This window comes from Corylus avellana, chromosome ca1 (genome assembly GCF_901000735.1).
Source record: "Corylus avellana chromosome ca1, CavTom2PMs-1.0".
Lineage (NCBI taxonomy): Eukaryota > Viridiplantae > Streptophyta > Magnoliopsida > Fagales > Betulaceae > Corylus > Corylus avellana.
Genome location: NC_081541.1, coordinates 18,208,182 through 18,224,161, shown reverse-complemented (window position 1 = coordinate 18,224,161; position 15,980 = coordinate 18,208,182).

Below are 15,980 nucleotides of genomic sequence, written 5' to 3'. Positions count from 1 at the left end.
GTATTGATAATGTCTTGTTTATGGTTTAAATTTTCGTTGTTGGTTATGTGTGTTTAAGTTTAGTAGTGATGGTTGTGGGTTCTTTTTTGGATTATTTTAGGGTTTAGTTATTTGTTATAATTTGTTTAGGTGTGATGCTTGTGTAATGGTTGAAAACCAAAATTTGGGCAAGTTCTTCAAACTCTTTATCCATTTCTTGTTTATGGTTGTAATTTTTGTAGGGTGTTCTTTATGGGTTTAGGGTAAGTATTGATAATGTCTTGTTTATGGCTTTAATTTTCGTTGTTGGTTATGTGTGTTTAAGTTGAGTAGTGATGGTTGTGGGTTCTTTGTTGGATTATTTTATTGTTTAGTTATTTGTTATAATTTGTTTAGGTGTGATGCTTGTGTAATGGTTGAAAACCAAAATTTGGGCAAGTTCTTCAAACTCTTTATCCATTTCTTGTTTATGGTTGTAATTTTTGTAGGGTGTTCTTTAGGGTTTAGGGTAAGTATTGATAATTTCTTGTTTATGGTTTTAATTTTCGTTGTTGGTTATGTGTGTTTAAGTTGAGTAGTGATGGTTGTGGGTTCCTTGTTGGATTATTTTAGGGTTTAGTTATTTGTTATAATTTGTTTAGGTGTGATGCTTGTGTAATGGTTGAAAACCAAAATTTGGGCAAGTTCTTCAAACTCTTTATCCATTTCTTTTTTATGGTTGTAATTTTTGTAGGGTGTTCTTTAGGGTTTAGGATAAGTATTGATAATGTCTTGTTTATGGTTTTAATTTTTGTTGTTGGTTATGTGTGTTTAAGTTGAGTAGTGATGGTTGTGGGTTCTTTGTTGGGTTATTTTGGGGTTTAGTTATTTGTTATAATTTGTTTAGGGTTTAGGGTTTGAACATGCCATACTTCTCGCGCATGGCTTCTATTGTCAATATATAAGAGCATCTAGGGTTAGGCGTGATGCTTGTGTAATGGTTTAGGGTTTAGGTATCGAATTTTATGTGTAATGGTTTTTCAACTACACTATCATATTCGATAGTGTAGCGAAAAAAGAAAAAAAAAATTGATTGTGAAAAAAACTTTAACCATTTACCTATTTTAAATATAACTATAAAAAAAATGGGTATGTGTAATATTGTATGTGTTTAGATTGGTGATTAATATTTGTTTACTATTTTATAGATCAACCGAGATTGTGGTTACTTTGAATGAGTTGATCCTGAGCTGTGTGCGAAATGTAAAAGGGTTGGAACTTGGTTCTGGCGAAAGCACCAAAAATTGTTGTCAGAAGCAAAGCGGTGTGAAGACATGGTTCAAGTTGAAATCAGTAAGGTGAAGGTAGAAATGAAGAGAGAAAATCTGTGTTTGAAGGTAGAAATGGATAAAGAAATTGCCCGGTATCATAAGGAAGTAGAGATTGGGGAGATCAAACTCCATGCAGTTAAGAAGAATTACCGAACAATTCTTGCGTGTTCCTGGGTAATTTGTTTAAGTGTCATTTTCGTTTTGTTGTTTGGATACACTTCAAGTGGTCCGTATGAATGCAAGCTTGGCCGTTTGAAGTTGAACTGAGGTCTATGTAATTTTGAGATGACATTGTGTTTTTTTTATGTTTGTGTTATTTTGGGAGCACAATGTGGTATTTTGTAACATAAGTAATTGTGGGAGCACAATGCCGTACATTTTAGAGCCGTGCAATTGTAAAAGCTTATTTGAAATGTAATGTACTTTTTAATGAATTTATTAGTTGCTATGACTGTAATTTCCTGTTTTACGTATACACGAATTGCGTGTATGGCATGTCACTTGGGTATTTTGAGTTTTATTTTTTACCTTTTAAAAATAACATTTATCATTTCAATTAAAAAGTGATTTTTTTTTTTTTTGTTGTTTTTTAGTAATTTTTGATTCAAACAATATTAAAAAAAATTAATGTGATGTAAAAAGTAAAAATATTAAGAATTAAAAAAAAAAAATTTGAGAAATAGTAAGTGGTCAATGCCAAAGGAGCTATTATTATTATCCTATAAGGTGTATGTATCAAAAGATTAAATTAAAAATTAAGAGCATTCCTATTAATCTTTTCAAAGAATTTGAACAGTAATTTTTAAAATGAATCAAATATCAAATTCCTTATACATTTCTCTACTTTTGTTAAATGTTATTTTTAAAAAAAATTATTTTTTGTTCTTAGTAGATGAGAGAGAAGAAAAATAAATATATAAGATTAAAAAATGAAAAAAAATTTATTTTCGGTACTTGATATTTGGAATTTGTTAAAGGACTATTTTTAAAGAAAAATCAAATTTAAAGACATCAAGAATTCTCTTAAAAAACAACTTCGATTTAAAATTTTTTTTTTTAAAAAAAATAAAAACCCGACAAGTTTGAGTTAAAAGGACTTTTTCGTCTTGGGCTACATTTTTGTAAACTAGGAACGTAAGCCGGATGATCCGCACGAGTCCAAGACGTCAGCCGAAGGAGCTTTTGTTCTGCTGAAACCTGTCTTTCACGTCACTCAGCTTTTCAAGTCAAGTGCAATGATATGACATAGTGATTTTTCTCTTTCGTGGCGTGCCATATCAGCCACTCCACTGAGAATCGGAGCTGATTTCTGAGGGGAGCAGAGTAGCTTCGAGGCATTTCTACCGTTGGATGACAATACTTTTTTAACTATGGCACCGAAGAAGTCAAGGACTCGCCGGACTAGAGTGGTGCCCAACCGGAGGAATGGCCACCGGCCGCCAAGTTGTATGGCGGGTAGGAGACACTTGCACTTCTTCAAGATCATACTCCCCTCTTCCATTGACGGCAAGAAACTGGTAATGCATGCCTTCTCACTACCACATATGCTTGTTGCTTTGTTTCTTTGTCTTTTCATGTCTTTTCTTTGTCTTTTCATGTCTTGAAAGGGAGGGATACATTGACTTGAAAATCAAGAATTATATCGAACGATTCCCACTTATCGTACACATTTTTGTGGTTATGGCTATCAACCTACCACACATGATCCAATGCCCAAATACGACATCATATAAATTTTATAATGTTATATATATATATATATATATATATATATATATATAAATGGTATGATGCTTGAAAAAGAATGAGAACATTAAAAAGAAAAAGCAGAGGGTCCCCTGAAGGGGTGAAGTGCTTGGGGAACCATCCCCGCAACTTTATCAATCGCATGTTGAAACCAATCCCCAACCAAGCTTTTAAAATTGCAATACAAAACAAACAACCTTTGGATGCATATATCTTAAAAAATATGTTTTCCTTTTACTTGTAATTTATCTCAACGGCCCTTTTTCTCTTCCTGAGATTATATATGAATTAATCTAAATTCTTTGATGACGAGGGCGTGCATTCTCAGGGGCCTATACTTTTTTTTTATTTATTTTTTTTATTTTTTTGTCGGAGTGGTCAAACTTCCACATGATCTCTTAACATTTCTTTTTCGATTGGGATTCCGATCCCTTTCATTCCTTTCTGCAATCAAACCATTTTTTTTATAATCTGAAAGAGGAAGCCAATGCCAACATTGTAATCAACCCATTTCAGCAATTGCGGCACCCACCCTCCCCTGTGTCTCTCTCTCTCTCTAATTAATTTAAAAATTAATAATAATAAAAAAAAAGCTGTGACATTGTTTTTCATTGTAATAATTATTGTAACAAAAATTCAATAATTAATTTTTTTCTTTTAGACAAAACATTAATGCAATCAACAGCCAGCACCAACATATTTCTACTAGAGCAAAGTTGGTGCCTTTGGAGTTACTTGTGCCTGAAAACAATGACAATTGCAGTGCAGTTGTCTTTACAGTGCCGCTCACGAACAGCTTCTTTTACAAGACGGCGGCATACTGCAGTGACCGGTAACCCCTCCTGTCCAACAAATGTAAGCCTTCTAAGTAACCAATTGACATAAATAACATAAAGAGTTGAAGCTTAATAAAAATGGATTATGAACAAGAAACAATGCATGGTAAGCAGTACCTGGAAACATTTTCTCAAACCCTTCCTATAAATCATGCATCCAAACCAATTGCCTCCAATTTTGGCACAATCCTAGGGCACAACCTCCCTGTCAACTTCGCAATCCCTTCCCTCTTAGCCTGATATCTCCTCAACAACTTTTTTCTTATCATTTCCAACATTGTCAAAATAGGCTTGTCACGAGCCTTGAGGATGTATGAGTTGAAACACTCGCAAATATTGTTCACCAGCAACTCACACCTTGGAGCTTCATTAAACCAAGCTCGAGACCACCCACTGGGGTCAAGCTTGTTCAAGTAATCGTATGCATCCTTACTAAGTTTCTTCAATTCTTCCATATGAGTTGTAAACTCATGTTCATTGTATGCGGTTGCTACAGCCCATAACTGCTCTTTCAATGCCAATCCTTTATGGCCCTCCAAGTCTCTGAAGTTGGCATACAGATGCCTAACACAAATTCGATGATTCGCCGTTGGAAGCACAAACTCTAAAGCTGGCATGAGACCTTGCACAACAAATTAATAATGCATGAAAAAATGACCAAAATAATACAATTATTTAACAAATTTGTTTAAGTGTGATTTGAAAATTATGAGCAAAAATTAAATGTAACATAACTTACCTTTTGTCTATCCGAAATAAATGTAGGTCTGCAGCCCCTTTCATGCACTCCAAGATCGGACACTAGGGTTTCCAAAAACCATGTCCAAGAGTCCTTGGTCTCAGCTTCGACAACAGCAAATGCGATTGGGTACATATTATTATTCCCATCCCGTCCAACTGCAGCTAACAATTGTCCCTTGAATGGCCCTTTCAGGAAGCATCCATCCACCCCTATGACAGGCCTACAACCATCCAGAAACCCCTTCTTCATTGCAGCAAGAGAAAAATACAATCTTTCAAACTTTGGAAGCACATTTGGGTTTGGCCTGTCAACCTTCATCATCATACAAGTTCCCCTATTCGTTTGTCTCAATGTCTCGCAATAATCCCACAGGTGACCATATTGGTCTTCAAGCTTCCCGAATATTTTTTGACAAGCCTTGGCCCTAGCCCTGTACATCATACTTGGACTCACATCCATTTTCCACTTTTCCTTCACTTCATGTTGTATGACATTCAAGGGCATATTCGGCTGAATTCGGAACTTCTCAATCAACTTGTTCGATATCCAAGTTGAGTTCACAATGGAGTTCTTGTATTGCCTACCACACACATGTTTAGGCTGCATAGATCTTATCTGAAATGTTTGTTCATTAGAAACCTGCCTTGCATATACTCGGTACCGACACTTGTCATCCCTACACACAACAATAGACTTTCTTCTTTCATTCTTTTTGAACCTAATTTCCTTGCCCCTCAAAATATTGTACTCCTTAACTGCTTCTCTAAATGTTTGTATGTCTGGGAAAGTCATGTAGAAATGCAACTCTGGGTTAACTAGGTCCATTCGCTGAAATTCGGGCGTTTTTGTAGATGTCCCTTCAGCTTCCTCATCACTATGGGGTGGTGACTCCAATATGTCACTTCTAGCCAATTCAGAGTTTGTGTCATCATCATCTACTTCTTCAAATTTTTTATTTTTCTTACGCCTACTTTCGGACCTAATAGAAGCATCAGTTCTGCGGGCCTCACCATGGTTCCCATCTTCTTCATCACCTGTTTCTTCCTCCTCACCCTCATTGTCATAACCACCATCACCATCACCAACGGTTCCAGCTTCACTAGTTCCTGCTCCGGTTGCTCTAGTTCCAGTATCGCCTTCGTCAACATCTACATCAAATAAATCCTCGTCATCACTGAGTTTGCCTTTCCACCAAGGGTCATTGTAATCAACCCTTCCCTCCTCTTCATCGTCATCTTCTCCTTCATAATCCTGAACATCACCCTGACCCTCCCCAAAACACACGACATACAAATGCACAATATATTGCCCTTTATGGCAACCAACCATGAACAATACGTCGGCATCAGAGTTGATTAAATGCAAACCCCCCATTAACGTCTTATCAGGTTCTCTGAAGTATATTAGATCCCCTGGCTTGTACCCGTAGTCTTTACAAATATCTTCAAGCTCAAAAAAAGACAAGTTGTCAGGATCATACCCTTCACCATGAACAGCAACTTCTCCCCCCACGTAATTGCAACCACAACTTCTGTCGAATCTACCGCCATACCTAACCTCGAACACTAGATTCAAAGACATCCTACAAAAATAATGAATAAAATGTATGAGAAGCAGCTTTAAATAAGTTTACCAATATAATTATTGCTTAAGAATGAAGTTATGCAAATCTAAGCTCAAACCCTAAAAATACATGCAAATATTTTGGAAGCAAGACAACCAGGTGATAATTCAAATATTTGTTAGGGTTAGGATTTAGGGTTTAGGTTTCTTAATATTTGAGAGGAATGTGTAGCGTGGTGTCTTGTGTGCACATAACGTAAGTTGGAGTGTCACATCAATAATATGAGTTATAATACTACATTGACTGTTAGAGTAAATGATTTTCAACATTGCATGGAATCTAATTTGATTATGTAGCTGATTACTAATTAAAGCCAAATCTGTAAAAATATAGACATGCATAATAAAATAGTCAAGCTAGTCAATTACATTAGAAAGAAAAGGAGAAAAAAAAAAGGAGGAAAGACTGTTAGAGTAAATAATTTTAACCAATACCCCTAAATCGCACTTATTGAAACCTCTAGCTCAAAAGACCTAAATGGTATAGATTTTACCTTATTATTTATCACTATTTATTAATGAAATACTAAATATTGTTCAATCCAAAATGTCTATCATTTAATTTTAAAATAATGATTGAGATTTTAATATCTGCAATTTTTGTATCTATTTGTGTAGTTTATACCGAATGCTGCAGAGGATGCAAATTGATGCATCTTGCATGGCATGATTCGATTAGGTAGAAATATGAACATGAAGACTAGATCTAAACGTAAGAAAAGATGTGCATCCCTTTTTTTAAAAAAAATAATAATAATCACATATATGATAGTGCATTAAATAATATAAGAAGGAGGGAGAATTCTAAACAGGATCAAACAATATAGGAAGGAGGGAGAATTCTTTTACTGGGAAACGGATGAACAGATGAACAAAATTACCCAACTATCTCCATTGCAAACAATTATCTCACTTGCAAACATGCATGGGTGGGATTAAATATATGACAACATTACCCAATTTTAATATATTTTTTTAAAAATAAAGAAGAAGGTCAAATTAGAAGGAAAAGATTATTGAGATATCGACCTATAGCTTAAGTGAAGTTTGTCTTTAAAATTTGGTCGGGAACAAAAAAGAATAAAGAAAAAAGAAGAAGAAGTACATAGAGAATTCAAGTGGTCAGCATGATACATGTAGGCAACATTAACAAAATGTCTTATTCAATAGACTATAAGCTACAGAAATAAAACAGTCACTAGAAACCGATTTATGCTAAGTTGATGCTAATCGTCCCCCAATTTGATCAACCAACACACTAAGCTCCAACTAAACCTGAACAAACCAAACCATTTTTTAAGTTTTTTTCAAACATGTTATTATTTCCTTTTAAATGGTTCTTCTAATAGAGGGTCTCAAAACTCTTAATTACCTCAAACTACATAATTTCCAAGAAGTATTTCTACAGACATACATATACATATATAATGACTACTAGGCCCTGCCATGTCGGCATAGTAAGATAAAGGTATAATATTAATTACTCATATTCTACAGCATAAGTTAAATATATACCATACCATACTTGAAATTAGGACGAACATAAGAAACGAATTTAAGAACTAAGAAGGCCTCTATAATTTTTTAAGCCAGACGTATGTTAATACCACTTGTAGAGAAAATAAGAGAAATAAAAAGCCCTAAGAGTGAAGTGCGAAGAAAGAGAAATTGATGAGGGATTATTTGCATAGGGTCATTGTAATCAAACCAAACCATTTTTTAGCCCTTTTTTTTTTCAAACATGTTATTATTTCCTTTTACTTTCAAATCCAAATATCTCACTTGATTAATAAAAAGAAAAAGGAAAGAGACAACCTTCATCCATAACCACCAAACCCCATGCCAAACTCTAATGGTTTATTGCGAAAAAGATGAACAAAACTAAAAAATTATTACGAAATTAATAACTCATTTATCATCTTACAAAAACCCCAATTTACCGAAAACCCTACTTTCATGGTAAGTCAGTTAAAATTCTATATCCAACAACATTATACACTTTGGGGACCACTTTTGTTCACAGGACAAGATTATGCACTTTGGGGACCACTTTTGTTCACACGACAACATTATACACTTTGGGGACCACTTTTGTTCAAACACAAACAACCAAGTTTACTCTCTCTTCGCAATAAATCAATATACAATAGAAAACAAAAATTTGTTAACAATAAATCAACATCACAGAGTTAGGGATTACCAAATTAAAACCCCCTCAAGAAAACCACAATTTACGAAAAACCCTAGAAAGCTACTACATAGTTCGGTGCAAATTTGCGAATCAAAAAGGGTAAAATCTCACCTCGTCATACACAAATGCGCAAAAGATGGAACTTTGGGTTGATCTCGAGTGGGTGTCGGGTAGCTTGTCGCGTGGCTGTCGGAGGTGGGTTCTACCTCTCTCGGGTCCCTTTCGCTCGTGAGTCAGCAAGGTGAACCTCGTGCGTGACGGAATGCTTGAGACTTTTCACGTTTGATTATTTGTTGTAAGTCTGGGTTGGGTTGGGTGGGTTGGGGTTGGGTCAGCAGGGTCGGGGCGTGGGTCAGATGGGTTTGGGCGTGGGTCAAGGTGTAACCACTTGATGGGGGTATTTTGGGCACTAAATCGCATAAAGTGACCACGTGCGTCGCACGTGGTCACTGTTCCGTCAGTCAAAGCGGGTGCCTGAATTGCAAAAAATTGAAACTTCAGGGGGGTGGATTGCAAAAATTGAAACTTTGGAGGCGGAATTGCAAATCGCTGACAACTTTAGGGGGGTAAACTGTAATTTTCCCTTATAATATATAACAAAGGTTAAAGGCATACCCTTGAGAAATAACTAAAATAAAAACAATATCTTAAAAATTGATTTAATTATATCGTTAATTGTTAGAAGATAACCCTTCAAGTACTCGAACGAATATCAATTTGATGATTGAAATCTCAAAAAGAAAAAGATTTATCCCTTTTAATTAGTATTAAGAAAAATAGAGATAATGGAATATACTTGTGAGAGATTTAATTGTAAATACATGTTTTCTATATCCTTTAATTATTAATGAGATCGATATATTATGACTAACCCGGTTGATTTATTGTTTAAGTTAATTAAGGGCCTTTTAAAATGAGAGGAACAAACCTCTTAAATTAATTAATTCAAGCTACCACATTTGTTATTCTGAATATGGTCAAGCAGCTAGTGTTGGTTATTGGGTGGTCACAGGTAGGGTGAAAACGGTGTCAGATTTGATGCGTTGATCACCTTGTGTGAAGTCAATTCTCATGGTCTCTACTCTTAATGAAGTAGATATAGATGCTAGCTTTTCAAAAAAAAAAAAGATGCTAGCTTCGCTTAAAAATAATAATAATAATAATAAGCATTAGTAACGTCAACGTGTATACTATTCACCATTTTTTTTTTACTTCACAATTTGGTGACGTGTCAATAGTTGACACATTACTAAAGATTTTGGTAACGTGCCAATTTTGACACGTCACCATTTTGTGACGTGTCTGTTTTGACACGTCAACACTTGGTGACGTGTCAAAATTTGACACATTACTAATTCAACAATTAAAAAAAAAAAAAAAATGAATTTGGTGTTATTTTTTTGACGTGTCAAATTGACACGTTACTACTAGGTGACGTGTTAAAAAGACACGTCACCAATTGGTAACATGTCAGTCTGACACGTTACCAAAAGAGTGACATGTCAATTTGACACGTCACCAAAAGGTAACGTGTCATTTTCACACGTCACCTAGTGGTGACGTGTCAATTTGACACATTACCATTTAAAATTACTGTCTATATATATTACAACCAAAAAAAAAAAGTGATTGTTAGAAAAAAGAAAAATTTTGAAAAATATGACCGTTATGAGAGCATTATTAGCCGCATCACACGTCAACATTTTGTTTGGTTATTTTGGAAATGTGTTGAAATTGTTTGAAAACGTACTCTTATTTTTTAGCTTCAACAATTTGATGGAAAAAAAATATATATAGTAATTACTGTTCACTTGCTAATTGAATGAAAAATGGATTATTTCCTCCCCTCTTCCTTTAATAGTTAGAGAAAAAATAAACAAATATTTTAAAAAAATAATATTTGAAAATGGGAATGGAATTATGAAATCATTATTCAAACTCAGAACTGATCCAAAAAGCTTAAACTTATAGAAAAAGATAAATTTAATCAGTTATTTAATACTTTAATACCGGAGACTCATAAAACTCCCAAAACTAGAAAATAAAAATAAAAATAAAAATAGAGAAGATCTGCTCTGTTCTGAGCAAATTAAAGTTTTCATAGTAAGTTCTATTTCCTAATTCCTATGGGTTCTTATCAAATTCACAAAGCAACAAACCTTACATTTTGGTAATTTTTGGAGATTCTGTAATGAGTTTCTATATATATATAGTTAAACTAAGCTTCATAAAAAAGCTTCAATACTCACTCTGGTGTTTCATGTTTGTGTAATCAAGTAAGATTATGGTAAATTTTAAGTGCTTTTGATATTGTATAGGGATTTCCTTTTAGTTTTAATTTATTATACAATCATTTAGTACAACTGCTTACATGAAAGTCTGTAACAAATTAACAAGACTCACATCATTGTAAATTCAGGCTGAAAGTTATAACGACAGATATTATGATATAGCTAAGGTTAGCCAACTAAATTTACTTGTCTTTAATAGTAAATGCGCATATTAGCATCAAAGAATTACCTGTGATGTCTCCGTTGTAGTTGAAAGATCTGCTAGTGATCTTGATGGGGAAGAGAAGAAGGCTTGGGTGGGATTTGTAAGGAATCGAGGCTTCCTTCTAATATATTCATAACTTTACTCATTGGTGGTCGGGTTGAGGGGTCAGTTTGTATGCACCACAAACTTACTATTATCAACTTCCTTGCTCTTTTTTGATCTTCTTCATTCATAAGGCCCTCCAATCCAAGCTCTTCATCTAGTTCAAGACACTTGTAAATCTAATGTGGAAAAAATAATTCACTACTATGATCAACCCTGATATCAATATTCTTTCTCCCCCCAACCATTTCTGAAACCATTATTCCGTAACTATAAACATCTGACTTATGAGAAACCCCCCCAATATTTCTACAATCTAGTTTTGGAGCTACATATCCTATAGTTCCTCTTGCACCCAACATGGATATGATACTCTCTTCCTTCGAGCATATTTTTGCAAGGCCAAAATCATAAATTTTTGGACAAAAGTTCTCATCCAAAAGAATGTTATGAGGTTTTATGTCAAAATGCAAGATTCGTGTTTTTTGCAGAAATGGTGTGATGACGCTAATCAAGTAGGTCAAGAGTGTAATTTTATTTGTGTAGTTTTATTAATTGTAATTGTTTGATGGCTCACATATTAACGTAAGTTGTGTACGTAGGACTATGTTGAGCATACGAGAGACATACGAGCATTGACTAACACAGCACACTGCATCGACTCGAAGAGCTTCGCAAGGGTGTCAAATGAGGAGGTTTGTTTGTCCTTTACCCTACATATATAGATGTCATCAAGATTTTAATATATAAACCAACATATGTTTATGTTGTGAACATTTGCAGGTACTTACTTCGGGCAGGGATCCTACGCGAGTGAAGGCTTACATCAAGACCCACAAGAAGAAAGATGGTAACTTCCTAAATAAGGAGGTCAATGAGAGAGCTGTATGCTGCTTACACCTTAAAATAGTTTTAATATTTGTGTATTAACTTATTTAGGATTAACACTTAGATAACAATAATCATGTGTAATGTAACATATAGGAAATGATGGAGGAGCTAATGGAAACTGACTCTGCAGAACTGATAGATGGGCTCCAAGGGATGGTACGGTGGGCACCGGACGACGCGTACCCCAAGGCGCGCCGCAATAAGGCTAAATATGCGAGTCAGGTTCGAGGGGTTGGCGAAAATATTCTACCTATGCGCAGCAGCATCCATTCCTATTATACACCGTCCCAAGCATGGTCACAAAACCCTGGAAGCTCGACGGTCTCGCAAATGATTGAAAGAAGACTTGAAGTTGAAAGGGAGCAACACAAGGCACAATTGGCTGCACAGAAGGAGTAGATGGATGCGATGTTGGCCCAGTAGAGGGAGCAAATTACTGCGGCAGTTACTACGGTGGTTACCGCGCAGATGGCTGCGCAATTGGCAGCGTACGAGGCCGATTTTCGTGTGCTTGAGTGCTCGAGACATGTCAGCTCCGAGCCGGAGGTGACTAATGTTAGGGCTCCGCACTACTGAGGGTCCCTAGCCCGTGGCATTGTCAGATCCTTAGTAGATAGCCAATCAGGTAATACTATATTCTTTTTATTTCTCTTTTAGTAACACGATCATATTCTGTAATGACTATTATTTTAACGGTTAATAATTTTGTTTGATAATCACACTTTGTGCGTATCTTAATTTATGCCACATATGGATGTTTATTGTTAGATGTGTAGAGTACGTAAGAATAGAAGTTGAGGACGACGATCACATTGAAAGCCAACAACGGACCCCGGTTAGACAAAATTCTCGTTTATCAAGACATTGTTCCCGTGGTTCAACATCCCCTTACGTATATATGTGCACCACTTACATTTGTGTTTGAGTTTTTGTATGGATTATAATTGAAACTTGGTTGGTTTGGTGGTGGCGCACACGGGCCGCGATATAGGACACCCGTGTGTGAAGGGCAAGTTAGCCGCAGCCAGAGACGAAGGGAGGGGGGGATCGGGGTAGGCCATGGTCCCCCCCAAAATAAGGGAAAAAAAATTATAAGTTAAATAATAATAATAATAATAATAATAATAAAGTAAAGTTTTAAGTTTAGTCATTTGGCCTCCCTTCAAAAAAAAAAAAAAAAAAAAAAAATTGGCTATATTTTTAAATTTTTTGGCCATATCCAATAAAAACTTTTGGCCATATTCTTAATTTTTTTGGGCCATACCCATTAAATTTTTTTATTTTTGATCCTTACTTTCAAATGTCTATTTTTTGGCCATTACGGTAGTCTTTAGTTCATAAAAAACAACCAAAATAATTTTTTTTTTTAATAAAAAATTTCTAAAGAACCAAAAATAAAATTTTGGTTGCCCCCTCCCATAAAATTTTCTGACTCCGTCTCTGGCCGTAGCCCTATTCTGGAAAGTGTCTTCTTTTAGGGTTTTGAAGTCTTGTGCGAACTATGACTAAAAACCTACGAATTTTAGGGTTTCTAGAGTATTCTTAAGTCCTATAAATGGACCCTTAAGCCTTTAGAATAAGACACACAATTCCAAGGAGAAGAATTGGAGCTCTTCAAGTTCAAGTTTCGGGTTTATTCTTTTCCTCTTTATTTTATTTTATGAAGATGTTTAACATCAAACTCATGTGTAACTAAACTACTTAGTAGGGCTAGATTGAAGCCCTAATTATGTTTATTTAGTATTTCAATATTGGCGCCTTTATGGTAATCATATTGTGATGCTTAACTTGATTAATTCTTGTTTTATTGAATTCTTCATATGTGTTTGCCTGATCAACATATGTATGTGGTATGGATTAATTAATTAAATCAATTTGGATGATCGAGCCCTGAGTTTAATAGAGTAACAAAAGAATTCCTCATGGGTTCTTGGGTTAATCAACATGGATAACTGAGAGTATACATACATGCCCTAGATTCCGTGTATTTGTTGATTTCCATAAATTCATGCTTTCTTAAAGAACAACTTAGTATACACCCATGCTAAATCCTTTAAGAAAAAAAAAAGAGTTAGAGTATACATCCATATCTAACTCGTTGCTTAGAGAAATCTATAGTTTAAGGAGTATACACTCATACCCTTAGGTTGGCAAACATTAGATGTTCATAATACGATTAAAGCATTGGCATATTGTTATATTATTTAAGCATGATTAGTGGTGGATATCAAAGTCCTACCTTTATCTTTATTAACTCAAAAAATCAATATTTGTTTCGTTTTAGCTACGGAATTTATTTTAAGCAAAATTTACAGCAATCCTCATGAGAATGATTTCGTACTTGCACCCTATACTACTATATTGATCTTGTGCATTTGCGAATTAAACATACATTTATTTACTTATTAATTTAGGTGGATATTTGCACAACAAGTTTATAGCACCGTTGCCGGGGATTGCGTCAAATTTTGTTTAGAATTATTTTCCTGCAATTTAGTTATTTTAATTTTTAATTTTTAATTTTAATTCTGTTTTTATCAAAAATCAAAAATATTTTTCATTTTTATTTCTCTATTTTCTATTCTGTTTCAGCTCTGCGGCATCCTGCATTCTATTACTGCAATCGAGCGGAGACCGAGTGCGATCGAGCTTAGTAACCTGCGATCGAGCGCAGTTACAGGGAGTATCCGAACAAGAACTCTGAAGCTGCTGTAACTGCAGAGACAAATCTTCTTATGCAAGGTCGTTGATCTCAAGCCTTAACCATTTTTCTACTCGACCCAGAAATTGAGCGGACCATTTGACAAAGGCCTAGAGACAACTCCGACATGAAAGAAGAAGAAGTTGAGGAAACAATGGAAGATTTGCTAGAAAACCCGCCACCAGTGCAAAGGCCCATAAAACAGTCTTTCATCTCGAAAAACCTCAACAGCCATCATGCATCGCCTATCAACCGAAGGTGGAAGGCAATTACTATATATCCCTGCAAATACTCAATGCTTTGACTCACTTCAGAGGCACAACTGGTAGACGTGCAAAAAAGCCACACGACACTATTCTAATTTCTAGTCTACCAGATTGAAGTCTATTTTCTACACGTCACTAATGGAAGGTCACTACCCCATTAGTGACATTTTTTTTGCCAAAAAACGTCACCTTTGGGAAGTCACAAAAGCCCAATATTTTTGTAGTGTGGGGTATCACAGAAACAAAAGTGTTATTGCCTCTATCATTAGCTCAGGTAGTCCCCATTTTTAGTACGATAATCGTTTCCCTCTTGAATAATAGGAAATGGTCTAGTCCCATAAGATACTCATTCCTTTGTCATTGGGGCTTGGCTGTTACTTGTTGTGTAAAGCTAAAAGTGATCAGCGGAACCATGTATAAATGGTGGTGATCATGCCCTATGGCATCGCTGGTTATGTTGATCACCCTCGATCGAACTCGGTTAAATGTCTAGTGGTGGTTGACTATTGTACCTCACCGGGGCACCAGTGTTATACCATATTTCTCTCGAGACATGCAAACCTCACCATAAGAGAATAAAGGGTACAAATTGACCATATGGAGGAGTATATATATATATATATATATATATATATATATATATATATTATTATTATTATATTACATTAGCATAATTTTCTGCCTTGTTATTCTATAAGAACTCTCTTACATGATGATGTGTAAGATTTATGTTACCTTCATAAAATAAAATAATAATAAAAAAGCCCGTCAAACTAAGAGCCATTTGCAATATAGTCTTATAATGTTTAAAAAGTACTAAAGTAGCCCATCAAATATCAATGTGTGCCAAAAAAGCCACTTTGTTAGTCAGCCCCGTCAATTTAGATGGAAAACCGATCACGTGACCATTTTTTTGTGATTATTCCTAAAATGCCCTTTTCTCTTAAAAAAAAAATTAAAATTCACCAAAGGGGGTGGCCGAACCACCCAAAGAGGTTTAGGGATGGCCCTCGAGCCACCACCCATAGCCTTGGGGGGTGGCTCGCGAACTATGGGGGTGGTTCGGCCACCCCCAAAATAGACATTTGGGGTGGCAC